Genomic DNA, 19,124 nt, shown 5'->3' with positions numbered 1-19,124 from the left:
ACATCCTACATTTTGCAACATTAACATCAACATGCATTTAGGATTCAGATACTGATTATCCCATCATTTCATCGAAAAGACACTCCCACTAGATAATTACTGAAATTATGTGAAAGCTTCATAATTATCTGGCATTTTGCAACATTAACATCAACAAACATTGGTGATCCAGATATTGACTATCCTATCATTTCGTCAACACATTCACCTTTCTTTTTCTTACATCAGTCTTCTTATCTGAAGTAGCGAAGCATCCGGCGAAAAACTCCAGTTCAATATTTTAACTCCACTCCTGACGTTAAACGGTTGCCAAATCAATTTCGACTTCCTGGAATTCAATCTATTAAATAAGTATAAAAGAGAAACGGCAAGTATCAATAAAACATTTCTGCATTCGGTGCAAAAGATCTAATCTAATTTTTTACGGCTGCTGTTTTAAATTGTATTTTTCAGGGCGCCATGGAAATGGGAGTTTAATTTATTTAATAGGAGTTGAGTATTTTCGATATCAATTCGTCATTATTATTTCGTCAGTGTATGTTTTATTTTTTGTGTTATTAAATTACAGTAAGTTTAAACAATTTTGTGATATACTATGAGTTCGGTACTTTTGAAAAACAATGCCTTTATCACAGAATGTTTTGTAAATGTTCAAAGAGATGCACATGAAGTAAAAAATGCACATAAGTTATTAAGCGTATACAAGTGGGAATATATTAGAAAGATCGAAAAGTCTCGCAGTGGAAAAGTAATATTAAAAGGTTCGCTAATGTTTAGATGAATATATTCATAGTTGTAATAATATTTTATATTTTAAATTCATAACTTTAACAGTTTTAATAAGCCATTAATTTCAAAATGTCATTTATGAATCTTGGGATAGGTAAAAAAAAAATTTTAAATGTCTTCTTGCACTAGAGTATGGAGTCAAAAATGCATAAAAGACACTAATATAAAGGATTGATTGTCAGTGGCTTAAGTAAAAAAAAAGGTTACTCTACATACACAATACAGATTTAATGGAATACAAATTGTTCAGCACCTGTGCTTGTTGCTTAATGCATAGTAGCATAAAAATAGTAGAAACGAGCATAATATTAGCTTTGAACATTTAAGTACTTCGAATATTTCGTGTTGAAACTGAGAATACTTGCCATTGTAGAATCTCTTAAGCTACCAATGACTTTTAATGTAATTATTTATACATGTTAAATGCTGTAAATGTTTATTGTGAAAAATGCGCCCTACTAACGATTAAGTATCTGTTATGCACTCACTACTTATAATAAACGGGTTTTGTCTTCTCAACAGTTTCTTGCATACTTTCTAATGAAGATGTTATCCCAGAAAAACCTTCCGTGAAATTGGCTTACAATGGCTATGAAATATTAACGTTTGGCTGAATATACCATTTTTATTGAGTCTGTTGCTACTGGCGATAGGCGAGGATCGAACTCGCAACCTTTGGGTTCGTAGCCGAGTAACAAGACCACTAGACAAAACAAATTTCTCATGTCTCGTAGCTGTTATCTGGCTTATAAAGCGTCACCACATTACTCCCCCTTCAGTTCGTCGGAGGTCAGACGAACGATTTTTTGTCCTGTTGTTGCTGTTATTAGTGGTGATATAGTGGCAGTTGCGCCTTATCCATTTTTTTTTATTGACTGATTATTTATCAGCTTCATTTATTTATTGGCTGATTATTTATCAGCTTCTTTTTTTTATTTATTGTCTGATTTTTTATCAGCTTTTTTTTTCACTTATTTATTTCTGGTAGAGGGCACCACAACAGTTGTATGAAGTTTGCGTATTTTCGTCATCGGGTCACCAATGTTGCTACTGGCGATAGGCGAGAATCGAACTCGCAACCTTTGGGTTCGTAGCCGATTAACAAGACCACTAGACAAAAGAAATTTCTCATGTCCCGTAGCTGTTATCTGACTTATAAAGCGCCACCACAAGTCTATCGTGGAATCCTTGGCGATTAATTCCTGATATGCGGTTAATAGTGCGAGTTCGCAAGTTGAACAGAACTAAGTCTATGGCAAAGGATACTGACGTGCTCTGATTGGTTTAAGCCTTTGCATCTTTTTGGCAATGTTTTGGCAAAAAGATGCCATACCGAAGTGTATTTTTATAAAAATAAATAAAATTTGTGAATTTATCCCCCCCTCCCTATTTTTTACGGTTTAAATGTAATATTAATCTGGAACACATATACAGCAGTAAAGATCAAATCCTGAAACCTAAATTCAGGAAATATGAAATTTACAATTTATTATGAATATTTTTGTGTGTGTGTTTCTTCTTAATATTATTTTGATATAACTAAAAAAATTAGCTACGAAATCACATATTCTGTTAAAGTTTACATATTTATACGTTTTGGGCATTCAGTAATCATCTCCCCATATGTAGTTGATGGGAAAGTAACAAACGTTCAGCAAACAAGTTTCAATGACTGCATAAATTATCTAATAAAGGCACGAAAATCATAGAAAAATAAGAATTAATTAATTGATGCTTCATATGTTGAGTAATTACTTTCATTTAGTTCTTATACTTCTGTGCATAAACAACATTAGTTACTTGTATTACTAGTATTATTAGAAATATTTATTATTATTTGTTAGTATTAGTAGTATTACTAGTAATATTTAGAGAAAACAATTATATTAATAAAAATTAGACATAAAAATAATGAAAGGTACAAGGTTTGAGCTAAATAAGCGAAAACTACACTATTATGAGTGCAAAACATTGCCAAAAAGATGCCAAGGCTTAAACCAATCAGTGCACGTCGGTCTCCTTTGCCATAGACTTAGTCTGTACAATTTGCGAACTCGCGTTAATAGTATACGAAATTCAAATATGTGGTTCAGGTCCATTTTTCCCAATTGGTTGATACAAAATTTTGACTCAAAACTACATTTGCAGTCAGAAATTTCCATACCTAATTTGATAAACTTAAGTCATTGCGTTTTCTAACTATCGCGATTAGATGTTTCTGAAAGTACTAACCTTCAGAAACTCACCCTCTCTTTGGATTTGGCTCAAAATTTGACAGGTGTCTAGACTGTAATTTTTAAATCTCTGTGCCAAATGTTATCCATTTAACTCCTTTTGTTTTATTTTTACTGTGTTTACTTATATTCGAACAGCCGGGTTGACAGACTTGCTTTGAGCGGAATTAGCTTTAATTTCGATAGACATCTACAAATTTGGTATAAAGACCATATACAACATTTCATAAGTATAGCTTAAAGCGTTTTTGAGTAAACTTTGTCACAGACTTGCAGACATTTTTTACATGTGTTTTTCGAATTCAGGGTGATCTAAAACGTGGAGATTCGTCAAAAATTTAAATTTTTTGAAGATTACAATGTACAATCGTGTACGAAAAAATAATAGCCTAATTTATGGATTTTAAGTTCGCCAAATGTTTGTTGTTAGTATTGCGTTCCAACATGCCATTATATTATGTTATGCTGCTCGCAACTTGTAATATCGGTATTTATGGATTTTAAGCTCTTCAGATGTTTGTTGTCGATAATGCTTCCAATTTGCCAATATATTATCCGCCATGTTACTTACGACTTGGAATGTTGTTATTTATGGATATTAGGTTCTTCAAATATTTGTTGTTCTTATTGCGTTCTATTTACAGTTATAGCATCTGTTATACGACTTGTAATAACGTTATTTATTTATTTTAAGTTATGCAAATGTCTATTATTGATATTGCGTTCTACTTGCCATTATGGCAATTATATTGCTATTCATGACTTGTTGAATATTGTCATTGATGGATCTTAGATATTACAAATATTTGTTGCTGATATTGCGTTCGCTTGCCATTATAGAATATGTTGTGCTATCCACGACTGTTATCTAAAGAATTGGCTAATTTAATCATAATATATATTCCATTCCGATAAATTTCCTTTGAAAATTTCATCTGATGTATCGTTCTCATTTACAGGTGTATCGTTCTCATTTCATTGATAAATAAATATATATATATATATACATACATTTAGAAAGGTGTTTTACACAGTTTTAGTTATCGAAATTCAGCATTGAAGGATTTCATTTAATTTAGCAAATTCTGGAAAAGTCCAGCTAGATTTCATTATTGCAGATATCGATTCTTGCAGAGCCTTGCAAAAATTACAAAATTTTGGTCATAAAATGTCTCCACAATGTAAATTTTGGCATCCACTAATTGGGAAGTTGTGGAAAAAATAATTTCAGCATTCCGAAATAAAATAATTAAATATGATTTAAATTTTGATAAGCAACAAACAATTAAAGCAAAAAATATTTTAAATAAATAATTAAAGAGTTCTTAAAGGATTTTAATTATTTTTTTTCTGATCTTAAAAGCACTGAAATTTGATTTGCAATTTTTTAAATCTCATTTCACTATAAGTTTCCTTGCAGAATAATGTAAAACAGATAAAATATGAACTATATAAAATAATAAGCAAGAAATGTTCCTTCTTTAATCTTATGTTCATCCACCTGAAAATATTGTTACGAATCTGTAATGCTACTTTCCAGCACAGTTAGTTCCATAGTAATAAAAACAGTTTTACGTACAGCTCTATTGTATGCTGAATGGATACCGGATCAATGACCCCCTGGGGTTGGCTTCAAACTTTTCAGTAATTTGGCAACTTTGGCAAAAGAATAGATGATACTAAAAGCATCAGGAATTTTCGCATAGGACCAATAGGAGGAGAATTTTGCTGATTCCTCTAGAATCTTCTGCGTCCTGCCCCGGAAATTTGAAAAGGCTACCAGACCGAGTTGGTGTCAGAACATGTATTGAGTTGTATAAATAGTCAGCGAAGATTCAATTGAATCAGTCTAGAGAAATACAAATGTTGAGTGGAGCTTAAATGATCCGTGAATTGAGAACTGAGCCATGAGCTGAATCTTTGAATCTAATATTAAAATAACATCGAGTCGCGTGTTCAGTAGCCAGTCGTATAGTAATGAGTCGGCAGTCAGTACAGATAAAGTGAAGAGACAGTAGAGAATTGCAGGCCATGGGTCATAATAATAAACGGAATTATAAACACACAAATGCGACATTTTCAAAATGTTACATTTGTGCGTTTATTAAAATTACGCTGAATTATTGAAATTATTTTTTGTTATTAATAAAAAAATAATTTTAATTATTATCACTTTGCTTATTAAATTTACTTTTTTTCCCCTTTATGTTAAGGCTGTGCTTTTTTCCCAAATCTTTTGAATATTAAAAATTTGTATTTGATTCTATTTTCTATGTTTAAAAAATGTAATTATCATTGATTTGTCCATTTCTAGAACTAATTTATACAATTCACAATTTTAGAAAAAAAAAAAGAAAAAAAAACGAAACATTGAGATGTCGTCAGCTTCGAATTAGTCAAGTTCCTCAGCATTAATCAGTAATTAAGAAAATTACACCATAAGCAAAGCACCATAATACTTTGTTGTCACTATTTTTCAAATATGATTTTAAATCGCAAAGTTCATTGTAAATAAGCTAGATTTTGAAAAAATTGTATGACCTTTCTAATATCCTTGCATGTTAATGAATAATCAAAAATTTTTTAAAGAGGCGAAGATTTCAGCTAATTTTTAATCTAAACTGTAAATTTAGCGTAGTAAAAAAACAATCATATGTCCTTAATATTTTAAAGTAAACATTCTTACAGTCTCGTATAATTAAATTTGCATCACAATAAATTTTATTACACAAAATTATGCTAATGAAATCAAGAGATATTGCGAAAACATTCTACTTCTTGTTTATTTTGCTGTAATTATGACTCGTATTTAACTCAGTTAGATTAAAAATTCTGTTTTTAATTTTTTTTTCCTATTACGGAAAGGCTTTAGAGTTACCCTTACTTTACAGTTTTATCTCATTAACTTAGAAATTTACATTAAATTTACATAACATGCAAGGGTTATTGACCGCAAAAATCAAATTAATATTTCGTCCGAAGTAAAATGTAGTATAATGAAGTAAAAAAAAAAAGATAATCGATAGGTTATCGATAAGTTGTTATTAAATATGCAGGACGTTTCAAAAATGTTCACCAAATTTCAAAAATCTACTACTCACAAATAAGATTGAAACATATCGCTTTCGTAAAAAAGAGAAAAATGAAACGGTTAAAAAAACTGATAGATAATGGTTCTTAAGTTTCATAATGTAGTTAGTTTTGATTTCTTTCAAGATAAAAAAAAAAGTAGCATTTAGAGAGAAAGGGAAATAAACGAATATTCATTTGCAGAGCTTTTTTAAATATATTATCAATAGGTTGTTATTAAATATGCAGGGTGTGTCAAAAATATTGACCAAATTTCAAAAATCAATAACTCACAAGTGAACGAAGTTTGAAAGATATCACATTCCTAAAATCAATAAAGCACAAGTGAATGAAGATTGAAAGAAGTTACTTTCGTAGAAAACAGAAAAATGAAACAGATTTTTTTTCTTACCATTAAACTATATTTTATTCGTCGAACGTTTTATAGTTTTTAAAAATGGAATGTTCTGTAGTTGTGGATCATTGATTTATATAAGCTAAAAGCAATAAATGGAGTAATGGTTTAAAAATGGTTGCATCTTCTTGTATATAGGAAGAAGCTCTCATATAATAAATTGCATTTCTTCAATATTAAGCCCTACGTACAATAATATGACAAAAAATGAACAAGCAAAATTATATCATATAAATGTGGTTGCTTGTTTGACAACGTGTCAAACTCTGAAAAGATATTGTCTCCACACTCTATTCAAGAGAAAAAGCCATTATTCCACTTATTAACTTATTATATGCAACGCATCGCTCCAAAAAAGGCAAAACTAGTTGCTATTTTAAAATTGTAAATTGTGCAACGAGTAAATTTTGGTATTATCTTTCCTCCTTTCGCATAAAACTTTTGGATATTTCGCAAAGCCCTGAGAGAAGCGTTTATTCAGATCTATAGTTGCAGCATTCAACGTATAAACGCTTTGTGCTTCTTACTATAGTGTTGAAAAATGAGTAAGTTTTTTTAGTATTTTTTGTAAACCAATGGAAAGGAAACTTTGACACAAAACTGCAATTTTAGAAAGAAGATCGCATATTAAATTATATTTATTTAATTCGTTGCTTTTTTGAGTTATCTCGCATGCGAATATAAAGACCTACAGACAGTCAACACACTATAGAATTTGATTCAAATGTTGATACGGATTTACATTTTAGATATTGAAACTATATGCGAAATTAGATCTATATACTATTTTGCATTTTTACATTTATCGCGCCCTTGCAATTGGACAAGCAGACAGTTTAACTTTCTCCGAACATATTTCATCTTGACTTTGGTATAAATTAGTACTTTCGTATAAGGATCACATACCAAATTTTATCCATCTAGCTCAAAGTGAATTTCAGTTATTGCATTCTCAGACTGACAAACGAAAATCCAAAAGTCTCCTTTTCAAACTAAAGAATTATGAAAAGTGGGAGATTCACTCAATAAGAAATTTTTGATCAATAGATTATACTTTCTCTTTGTGTATTTCTTGTACGATAAAGTAAAAATACATGTAAGATTATATGAACCAGGTTAGAAAGATAAAAATAAATAAAATGTATTAAAATAGAAATGATAGTTTATTTATATTTTTATGAATAATAACAACCAAAAATAGTTAAAATAATGTTGATTTTATTGTAGTATTAGTTGCTTTCATTCATTAAACAACAATTTTAAATTATATCTTTAATATTTCAGAAATTCTTGAGATTTTTTATTCATGATGGAAGGGACATTTTAATCAAAAATGAAAATTTTGAATGACTTTTCTCTATATTAAGCTTTATTTCTTTCAATTTCCCGTACGAATATTCAAAAGTTCAAAGCATTTTTTTTATATTTAAAATTGATTTTAATTTTCTACACACGTATATTGCTGTATATATAGAAAAACTAATGATGTGTTTAGTCTTTTTTATATGCATGAAATGAAATGAAATATTTTAACATTTCCAATTTTTGTTGCATGAGTTACAAAGTAATATATGATATATTTTCACAAGCTATTCAAAATTTTGAGTTGCAAATTTCAGCGAATCTTAAAATTCTTTTAAATATTAAAGTAAAAATAGCAATATATGAAAAAAATAGTAAGGCTTACAAAAAATTGATTCTTTTTTAAATTTAAATTTTAACAATAGAAACAACTTCAATTTTAATTATCATTTTTATTATAATTTTTCTTATAAAATTCTTTTTAATGTTTTATGTATATTAATTTTTATATAAATACTTAAATTAGATATTGAAAAGGAATTTTGTACCTTAAATAGTGAAAATTATTTTAAAGCGATCCAATTATCACATTCAAAAGAATTTTTCTTAAAGCATTAAATAAAAGAATACTTTAGCATTACTTCAAATACAAGAAATTATTTACCATTTTGCGCTAAAATTTCAAAAAAATGTTGAAAATGAAATCGTCTGCACTTAAAGAGTAAATACTTATTTTACACTAACAATACAATTAATAAAAAATCTTGAAAATCAGCCAAATTACTATTAAAAATAATAAATAATTACCTTGATAATAATCTAAAAAATTCAAATTTTTTAACTTTTCGTTTGAAACTTTAAAAAAACTGCAGAAACCGAAAAATTTAAATAGAATATTACATAAAAATAAAAAATAATTGTCAGAATGATAATGTGTGTACTAAGAATATTAATTTCATGCAGATTATTGAGCAAGAAAAAGTATATAAATCAACCAAATTTTATAAAAAAATCGTAACAAAATATATTAAGAAAGATTTTTATTTTCAAACTTTGTTTCATATTTAGAAAAATGGAATTTGCAATCGAATTTTTACGTACTTTCCGATTACTTATTATATCTTATCCGATTACTTATTATACCTTATCCGATTACTTATTACTTATACTATATTATATTTCTGAAAAAAAAATTTACTTCTACGATACTCTAGTTTAACATCACAAGATTTAATTATTAATTAATCATTAATTTAATTAAATTTCGATTCCATTTTCGTGACGCCATCTGATGGAGAATTTAAGAAATATACACTTATACACTTATATATAATATTAGTAATAATGGATTAGAAATTTTTTTAAACTAGAAAATGAATAAAATAAACATCTCGACTTTTTAATACACCAAAATAGTGTTTTTTTAAAAACCACATTCACGAAATGTATCTTGATTTCACATTCAACAACGAAGATTATCCACCCTTTCAAAGTTATGACACACAACTTTATTCTAGAAACAAAGTAATTACCTCTTTTGATAATGCAGAGCTATTTTATTCGCACAGAGACCATTAAATTTGTTGCAACACCATAACCATGATATCTGACATCGTGAACTAAGGGAAAGTACTAATTGCCAAGAAGCTTAAAACCATGACCTCGCAACGTATATCAGACACGAATAATTTTACGCCGCTCTAATATGCAATTTTAATAAATGCAGTTGATGGTCTGTATAATTAAAGTATTAAGAAAGCAGATTTAACATTTATGTTTCCGGTGACTAATCTAATGTGTTTAGACAAGTGTAAGCATAAGTTTCTGGAAAGGATGACTATTTACTTGGAGTGGAATACATTTAATTGATATGAAAAATTAACTTGAAGTTGTTGTGGTCATTAATTTGAATTAATAAGACAAAAGTGTAGAAATTAAATTAATAGCTGTTTTCTTCTACGGTATATTCCATTTTGCAAATTAAGAAATTGATTTCTGACTTTACATTCTTGGACACAAAATATACAGATGTAGTTTCACAGTAATCGAGCAATTCGACCCCGGTATCTCAACAAATCTCCGTGTTTTAGAACTTGCTGGGTTGGAAATTTTCAATTTTTGAGAAATAAATACAAAGTGTAGAAAAGAAAGAATACAAAGAGAAAGAATTTTAAGAATACAGAAAGAAAGAAATATGATGGACAAAGAATTCGAACGCGTGGCGATTCGCGAGGTTTATGCGAATCGTCACTATTTTTAAATTCGGGTCCAAAAAATTGGAACTTTTGGAATTATACCTATTTGTCTGTGAACACGGTAACTCAAAAATACTTTGAGCTGGACGGATGAAATTTGGTAAATGATATCTACTCAAAATTTATAGATTTCTACCAAATTTTGATTTAAACACGTTCAAAAGATGTCCGGCTATCGGAATATAAAACGAAGAGAACTAGATGAATAAAATTTGGTACACAGATTTAATAACTTAAGTGTATATCTGTTTCTAATATGGAGCCAAATTCATTCAGGAATAGATAAATTATTGGTCTATATGTTATTATGCATGTAAACACAATAATAAATAATAATTACTGTAAATGCTATAATTTATAATCATTAATATAAATACAATAATTTGTAATAATTAATGTAAATCCAAGAATTCATTAATGCAAATGAAGTAATTAAATAATTTAAATACAAGAATTAATTAAAGCAAATGTAGTATTTAAATAATTTAAATACAAGAATTAATTAAAGCAAATATAGTAATTAAATAATTTAAATATAAAAATTAATTAATGCAAATGTGGTAATTATATAATGTAAATGCAATTAATTCAATTTTAATACATGATTTTGTTGCTACAATTATAGCTATAAGTCCAACTTTGGCTTTAAACGATAGAAAAATGTATTCCAGAAACACATTCAGTTTACTGATTTTATATCTCAAACATATCTCATAGGTTTACCCCTTCCCCCCCAAAAAAAAAAAATCGCCAAAAATTGCCCTATAATATATTTTTCTGTAATTAGTATTCTCAAATGGTACACACTTTAAAAAGCATAAATTCTTTTTTACAGAATACAAAAGAAAGTTGTGGGAAGACTACTTCTGTTGGTTTTTATTACTTTTAGGTTTGGACTTTAGTTTTGAGTAAAAATAACATATGATGGAAATATGATTCCTGTCACACTGTCTCAATGTCGATGAACAAAATAACTATAAAACCCATTAAGCTAGACATATGAAATTTGTTATGTGGTTTTTACTGCAAATACGCAGATTCTTATGAAATGTTTAATTAAATATATTCAGATGAAGTTTTTATTCCTATTATCTGGTCGAATGCAAGTGAAAGTAATAGCTGTAAAATATTAAAAGCTAGACAAATTAAATGTAATATAAAGTTTTAATAGCTAGAGTTTAGATCCATGACAAATTTTGAAAACAATCTACTCATGTATTTGGCATCTATTGGTCTTATATAAACGCATAGAAACGCATAACTCAAAAAAAGGAACTATTTGTATAAATTAAATTTGGCATGTGCTCTTTGAATTAAAATTGTAATTCTCATACAAAATTGAGTTTTCTTCATTCGAAAATAATATTCGGTTATAAATACTGTATACTAGGGGTTTTTTATCAATACACTACATGCGCAAAATGCTAAAGCGTGGAACTCGAAAAATAAAAATGTGAGTACTCGTGTCATTCATGATTTTAGGCAAAAGCCACAATTTCTATGTGGCGAGGAAGGGAAAGAGGAAAACGTCTTTTTTAGACGTCTTCCTCTTTCGTCTAAGAAAACGTCTTTTTTCTTAGGAATTTTTAGAAGACAGCTCAAGCTAAGAAATTTTTGTTTTATTATTTTTTACCATTTTAAGACAATTCAGTATCTAATAAATATTACCATAATAACACTTTTTATTTTTATCCCCCCCCATTTTTTTTGTTTGTTTGTTTAATGTGTTTATTTGCATTCAGATTGTATTAGATAGTCAAAATTAAGTTGTTCCTTTTTACTTCAAATGCTAAATTACTCCAATTTTTTAAAAATATTTTTAAAAAGTAGTACGTCTTCAACTAGTAAAAGCCCTTTAGGATACTGTTATAAATCAGTTATCTAAAATATTATATTACTCGTAAAATATAACTATAACAGCGATTGTAATTGTATTACTGTAATAACAGCTGAGCAAAGTATATAAAAAGATTTAAGTTTTGCATTAATGTAGATGGAATATTTTAAAGTATGGTTGGTACATACCAGCTTTTTGTAGTTGATCACATATAAATAAATAAGATATCAAACAATATCCAAAATTTAAAACATACTTATATTGAACGAAAAGGTAAATATATCATAATTATTGTCTGGGTCGTCAATTGATTTCATTCTATTTATGAATAAAAACTGCTTTGTATGCAAAACACAGAAAATACGATGACAGACCTTGTGACTCCCTCACCTAATTGCAAATCTTATAATAAAACAGGCTTTAAAAAATTTAAATCCAAAAATCTCAATTTCGGTAGTTTTGCAAACTTTTTCCGATGTCAGTTGAGTCCTAAACATGCTCAATTCCAGCTACGAACTATGTATTACAAATACATTGCATATATTTTTGCATTTCGTTAAAAGTCAAGAAATGGAATTAGGTTTAAAACAGCCTTCCTTGCGATATTTTTACCAAAAATACCCATATAGCTTATAAAATTCAGATAATCCACAAAACTATTACTGGAAAATGACTGAATATGCAAGTGCCTAACAATATAGATTATATATTTAATTACGCATTTGCTTATGCATTATACACAATATTTCATATGTAGCTATGTATTTAATCATATATTTTATATGATAATGTATCATATATTTTATATGATAATGTATAATGTATTTATATGATAATGTATGTATGTATTTATATGTTAATTAATTATCATATTATATATCATTAAAAATGTAATTATTTTTAACGTTTATAAAAATCTGATAAAATTTTATATCTTTATACTTATCCTCAATATCCCCCTTTTGCAGATATTGCCATCAGAATATGAAAGACACGAAATGAAGAAAAAACGAAACAAAATATATAATCACACTTTCTTTCCAGAAATAATTTTTATTACATTATGTAGTAAAAAGTGCATTTTATATAAATGTGAACATATTTTACAGAGCTCAAAATATGTTTAAATTCACATTTAAGAAGAAGAAAAAAAAAGCAATACCCATGTCAGTTACTTACACCCTTTTCTTATAAACGCATAGCGTCGGTTTATATGAAAAGTTAGAAATATGTTTCCTAAAGTTATTTCTAAGCATTTTATTATTTTACCGTAAATCCTTCTGTAAAAATATGTTTTCTGAAGCTACTCCTAAGTATTTTATTATTTTACCGTAAATCCTTCTGTAAAAATCCTTTTTACTGAAGGATTTTGCATAAATGAAAATGAGGGGATTTTATACGGCACTTAAGCCCCGTGCTTTCCCATAAAACGCGCATTATTGCATCATTTCACTTCAGAAATTTAACAGTGCTTTCTACTGGATTGTTTCATAATGTGATTCTGAATTTTCTTAGGGAAAAGTTATTTCTTTTTGAATTTGTTTATTTTCTTTGTATATATGCGATATCAGTTTGATCACTTACTACTATTATTATTATATAACTTTAAACACTGAGTAATGTGTTAAACTTCTCTTTTACTACTTATTTCAGTGTTAACTATGTTTGAAAACTCATATATATTTTTTCTTTATTTTCCATTTTCGCTTTCTTATGTTATTGATTTAATCAATGACATGAATGCTGTTTCGATATCAAGGTCAGATTTTTAAAGTATCTTTTTTTTTTATTTTGGTAAACGATTATATAATATTTGGCTTTATAACATTCAATGTCATCTAAAAAATTCTAATACAACTTTCCAAATTGTCCTCTTTAAATATTTGTGAACAGAATTAATTATTTTTTTGGTGCTGTAATTGTTTTCATCGCACTGTCAAAAAATTGGATTTCAGATGTCTATATTACTCTTTTTTTAATTTTTTAAACCATCATGTTTTTTATTGTTGTTGTTAAGACTTGCAAGGCACTCTCGAAAATCCTAAAAACCATATTTTATTATTTTTTTTAATTTTGGATAACTTTGTAAGTTTTTCTGTTAGGACATTCAAGAACTTTTTTTAAAAAAACTGAAAACTACATTTTCAAGCAATTTCCTTCAATTTCTGCCGATTTAAATTTTCTTTAAAATTATGCAAGTTTTTTGTGTGTGTGTGGGTGGGTGGGTGTGCTGTTGATATTTATGTGGTTTTATGACATACAAGGCCCTTTCAAAAAAACTCAAAAATCGCTTTCCAAATTTGTCTCTTAAAAGATTTCCAATCATTTTTTAAATTTTGAAAAATGTGATGCACTTTTTTTACATCTAAAACTTTATCCAAAAAATTCTAAGCCAGATTTCATTTTTAAAAAAATTATAAATGTTATGAGTTTGTTTGTTATGTCGTTCAAAACGTTCAAAAAAATTCAAAACTAGCTTCCCAAACTATATTTTTTATACTCTTGTAAATATTTTATATTTTTGCATTATTACACTCTAGAATACACCTTTATGTATTTTTCAGAGCTAGAAAAAAATGAAAATTAAAAACTTTGTCCTTTAATCACTAATTAAAATATAATGTAGCTTCTATATTGTATTTTACTAACGTCATTTGTAATATCAAAAATTTCGTTATTCAAAGTACAAGACATCATGGTTAATTTATAATCCCTTAAAAGAAGATAACATATTATAAGAATGGATTTTCTTTCTTTATTTATTATTGTATTTGAATTAACTAAATTATACTTTTAATAAGCAGTAGAAAAAAAATCAATAAAAAAATCTAAATATTACTGTGACCATTTTCATGATCTGTAAGAAAAGAATTTGAAAGTTCGCTAGTGTAACATCAAAACTATTTTGAAATTATGAGTCAAAAGTTTTTGTCAATAACGCTTGCATATTATTATCACTGAAATGGTGTTATAAAAATGAAACAATATTTTTAAAAAAAATTATTCTACAAAAGATATTCATGATTTATCTATTTTTAATTGGCAGTAACTGCAAAACTATGAAAAAAGGATTTAAATGGAATTTTGCAGACGATTTTCAAGTTTAAAATTTTATTTTCAAAATAAGTGAAAAATGTGGCAATTATTTATTAAGAATATAACTGTAAGCTCTTTTTATAAACGCAATGTACGCAATATTTATTATTTTTCCATTTTAATTCACAATAGCTTCAAAACTATGAAAAAAATGATTTAAATAGAAATTTTATAGACGATTTCCAAGTTTAAAATTTTTATTTTCAAAATAAATGAAAAAATATAGCAATTATTCAATAAGAATAAACTTTTCGCCCTTTTTATATGCGCAATATTTATTAATTTCTATTTGTAATTCAAAATAGCCGCAAAACTATGAAAAAGTCTTTTAAATGGAATTTTTCTGACGATTTCAAGATTAAAAATTTCAAAATAAATAAAAAAATATTGCAATTATTTAATAAGAATAAAATTGTACGCTCTTTTTTGTATGCGCAATATTTCGGAATGTATATCTTCCCATTAAGTTTTAAACAGTACATAATATTGAAATGAAACGATTATATTGACAACACACAATGAAGAATAAAATATCATTTTTTTTTTATTATTACGTATGGTATGATCCCACATTATATTATTTCTGCGTACTTATTTTGAACAAACAGGATTAGAATTTTTAATAAATCCAATTTTTTTTCGAAGCGGATTTAAATTTTCTGCAAAATTAAAACAATACAATTAAATTGTTTTCAATTTACCGATACATTTTTATGAACATTTTGATGATTTAATAAATGAAAAATTGAAAATGCTATGTTAATTACAGTGGTAAAAAAATAAGGCAATTTATTAAACAATCTAATTATATTTACACTTCACTGTATAGTCTAAATAACTTATTCAGTAATAATTTCACATATATTTGATGATAAAAAAAGAAAGAACATACAAAAATTCGATGATTTTCGAAACTTTAAATAACATAAATACACAGAATGAATTAATTAAATTCATTAACCAGTTTGCAGAAAATCTAAAATTGTTGTTTAAGAAAAAATTTATCCTCCCTCTTTAATAAAATTTTCATTTCTAACGGATTAAAAAAGCCTTTTCCAAAATGATAAATACATTCCTTAAAATATTACAAAATCCAATTTTCTACGGAATCGTTTGCTCAAAACAGAAATGATCGATGAAGATTTATTTTACTTTATTATTATTTTCTCAAATTTTACTACTATCACCGAAAATAAAAAACAAAATAATAATACTTGATTATCAATGTGCGAACGCATATTTAATATTTCATACTTTTATCCCTTTTTCCAGCGAGAAAAATTATATGGCAGGAATTGAAAACTCGCCTTGAATAAAAAGCATAAAAATTCTTCTAATTATAATAAATTTAAATTCAGAACACGTGTTGTTGTTTTCAAGCGAAGGATTCCGGAGAAAGGTCGGGTTCTCATCGATTGCGACATAAATATCTTTCTGAAACACGTTTTCTTTCTATTTTTAGTGTTCCACTCTTTGATGCAACATTATAAATATACATTTTTATAAAAGAATGAAAATACTGCAAACGATTCCAACCTCATATTTTTAGAAATTGTTGCATGTTTACTACATATTTAGTGTTAAATAGAAAAAACACTTTCTAAAGCTTTCTTCAGTTAATCGGCAAATAGTAAAGTTTTTCCAATGTTTAATTCAATTATATACTCCTTTTTTGGGGGAGGGGGGACTGTTTTCATTCTGATTCGATACATATTTCGGGTTAATGAGTTAATGTTACTTATTTTCTACGTATTTAGTGTTAATGATATTCTAAAACTTCTGACCGAGAAATAATAAAGCATATTCCAATATCTAATTCCATGATATGCTCTTTTATCTAGAATCTGATTTCATTTTGATTCCATTAATCTATAGAATTCTACATATTTAGTGTTAACGAGATTATAAAGTTTCCATTGATTAACCGGGAAATATTAAAACTTTTTCCAATATCTAATTAGATTATATACTATTTTTTAAGAATCATTTTGATTTGATTAAATATTTATAATATACTTAATATGAAATCCAAGCAATATTTGTAACGACTGCAAACGTTTTTGAATAACTTTTTTTTTAAGTTTATAAATTTCCAAATACGATAAATCGATAAGATAAATCTGTTAAATCTTTAAAATAAATACGTAAGAGAAACTTCATTAACAATCAACCTAATCAGAGAATCTCAGTTATTGTAATGACGATTAATTAAAGTATAATTTCATTTTTAGCTAATGTATGATACTAATTTACATATATGATATAAATTTATAATCTTATGTTATGAATGAAAAATAAATGATATCAGTTTAATACAAGTGATCGTTATACTAAGATAGATTTTTATGCTAAATGAGCAAAGAATTTAAATCTCTTTTATTTAATAACTCCGTATCTATGGCGAATGTCTTGTTAAATTAGGGTAATAATGAACAAAATACTATTTTTGCAGTTCCTATTTTATAAAAATAAAAAAAGTAATCGATAATATAAAATTTGTTTAATAAGTAACAGTTTTTTTTTGGGGGGGGGGGATAAATTTTCTAAATGGAGTCCTTTTTATTTTCATAATTTACAAACTGAAAATATTTGTATGAAATTAGTTACTTTAAAACTGCAGATAATACTATTCAAAACTAGTTTAAATTTCCCAAAAGGGAAATGATTCTTGAAAGGGAATGCACAAATTTAATTTGAGAAATATTTCTTTAATTTATTCTGCAAAATCTCCCGGTTTATTTTTTTTTTTTTTGTCCTAACAATTTTCATTTGGATAAACAAAACCAGAAATTCGGGAGATAAATATAAATTTGTTCAAAATTATTATTTATTTGTAATAGAATTTCTACAAATTTTTACAAAACCTATTTAATATCAATTTCGTACATCATGCGATATATTTCAAAAAAATTATCTACAAGTCATTTACAGTTTCACAATAATAATGAATAGTGATATGCAACATTATATCACTAAAAAATTTAAAACTTGAGTAAAATAAACAACTCGATAGTTAAAACGCGACAAGCACCCAAAGAGCGTCATGAAATTTATTGATCGGTAGCATATTCCTTGAAAAGTTAAAGACGATGGATTAAACATAACTCAAAACATTCTTATAAATAAAATTGTTCGATTTCTTTAGGCCTTTCCCAAAAACACGTGGAGATATTTTCTAATTTATTACTATAAATAACGGATATTAATTCTTTAATAAAGAAAAAACATTAATTAGAATATTATCAAATAATTTTTATTTGATTTAAATCCTTATCAACGCATTTTTATCATTAAATAAAATTTAATTTTATCAAAATCTGGAAAGAAATATGTCTTTCTTTTGATGAAACACAAGGAACAGTCTTGTGTTTAACACGGAATGAACACGTGGTTATCATTTATACCTGTATCAATAATCTCTACATAAATTCTGTGATGCGGCTTTCATGTTTCTCTAAACATGCAGATAATTAATATTAAAAAAACTTACTTACCATGTCGTCGTCCCCATGATCACCCGATTCTTTGGGCCCACTGTCCGCTTTCTTGTACCGGGTGGAACCTGAGGCTCCTCCACCCCCACCAGGCCTCGAGCTGACACCCGAATAATTCATGCCGACACCTCAGACGAGCGAACCCCTTTTCCAAATCACACCGAAACAGGGGTTGGAGGAAGGTAAAAGAACGAAAAATAAACACACTCCGGCGGCGGGCGAGAAAGACGAAAAAGATGGGAAGTCAAAGGGCAACGGGGCCGGGACTGACGTTTCTTCTTCCTCCTCGTGCGAAACACGCGTTGTGCAGGGGCGGAGATCTACAGACAGGACACATACGAGACACGCGAAGAGAGACAGACACACACACGGAGAGAAGTGAAGAAGAGGGGTGATCGCCTGCACTGCACTGCAGAAGTGGTCGGTCTCTCCGAGGGATGAGGGGAATCGAGGGATCGGCCTCCTGTGCGCAGACCGGGCCGCGCACGTCGGCCGAATACAAAAGCACGTGACAACTTAGGAGTGGGATTGGAGGTGCAAGATTGTTTTTTTGTATTTGTTTTTTTAATTTCCCCCTGTCATCGGGGGCAGGTCAGGTCCCAATTAGAATTGCCGGGAACTGGGTGGTTCGGA

The sequence above is a fragment of the Argiope bruennichi genome, chromosome 6 (genome assembly GCF_947563725.1).
Source record: "Argiope bruennichi chromosome 6, qqArgBrue1.1, whole genome shotgun sequence".
NCBI lineage: Eukaryota > Metazoa > Arthropoda > Arachnida > Araneae > Araneidae > Argiope > Argiope bruennichi.
The sequence above is the reverse complement of the archived record's forward strand: the minus strand, read 5'-3'. Positions refer to the sequence as shown.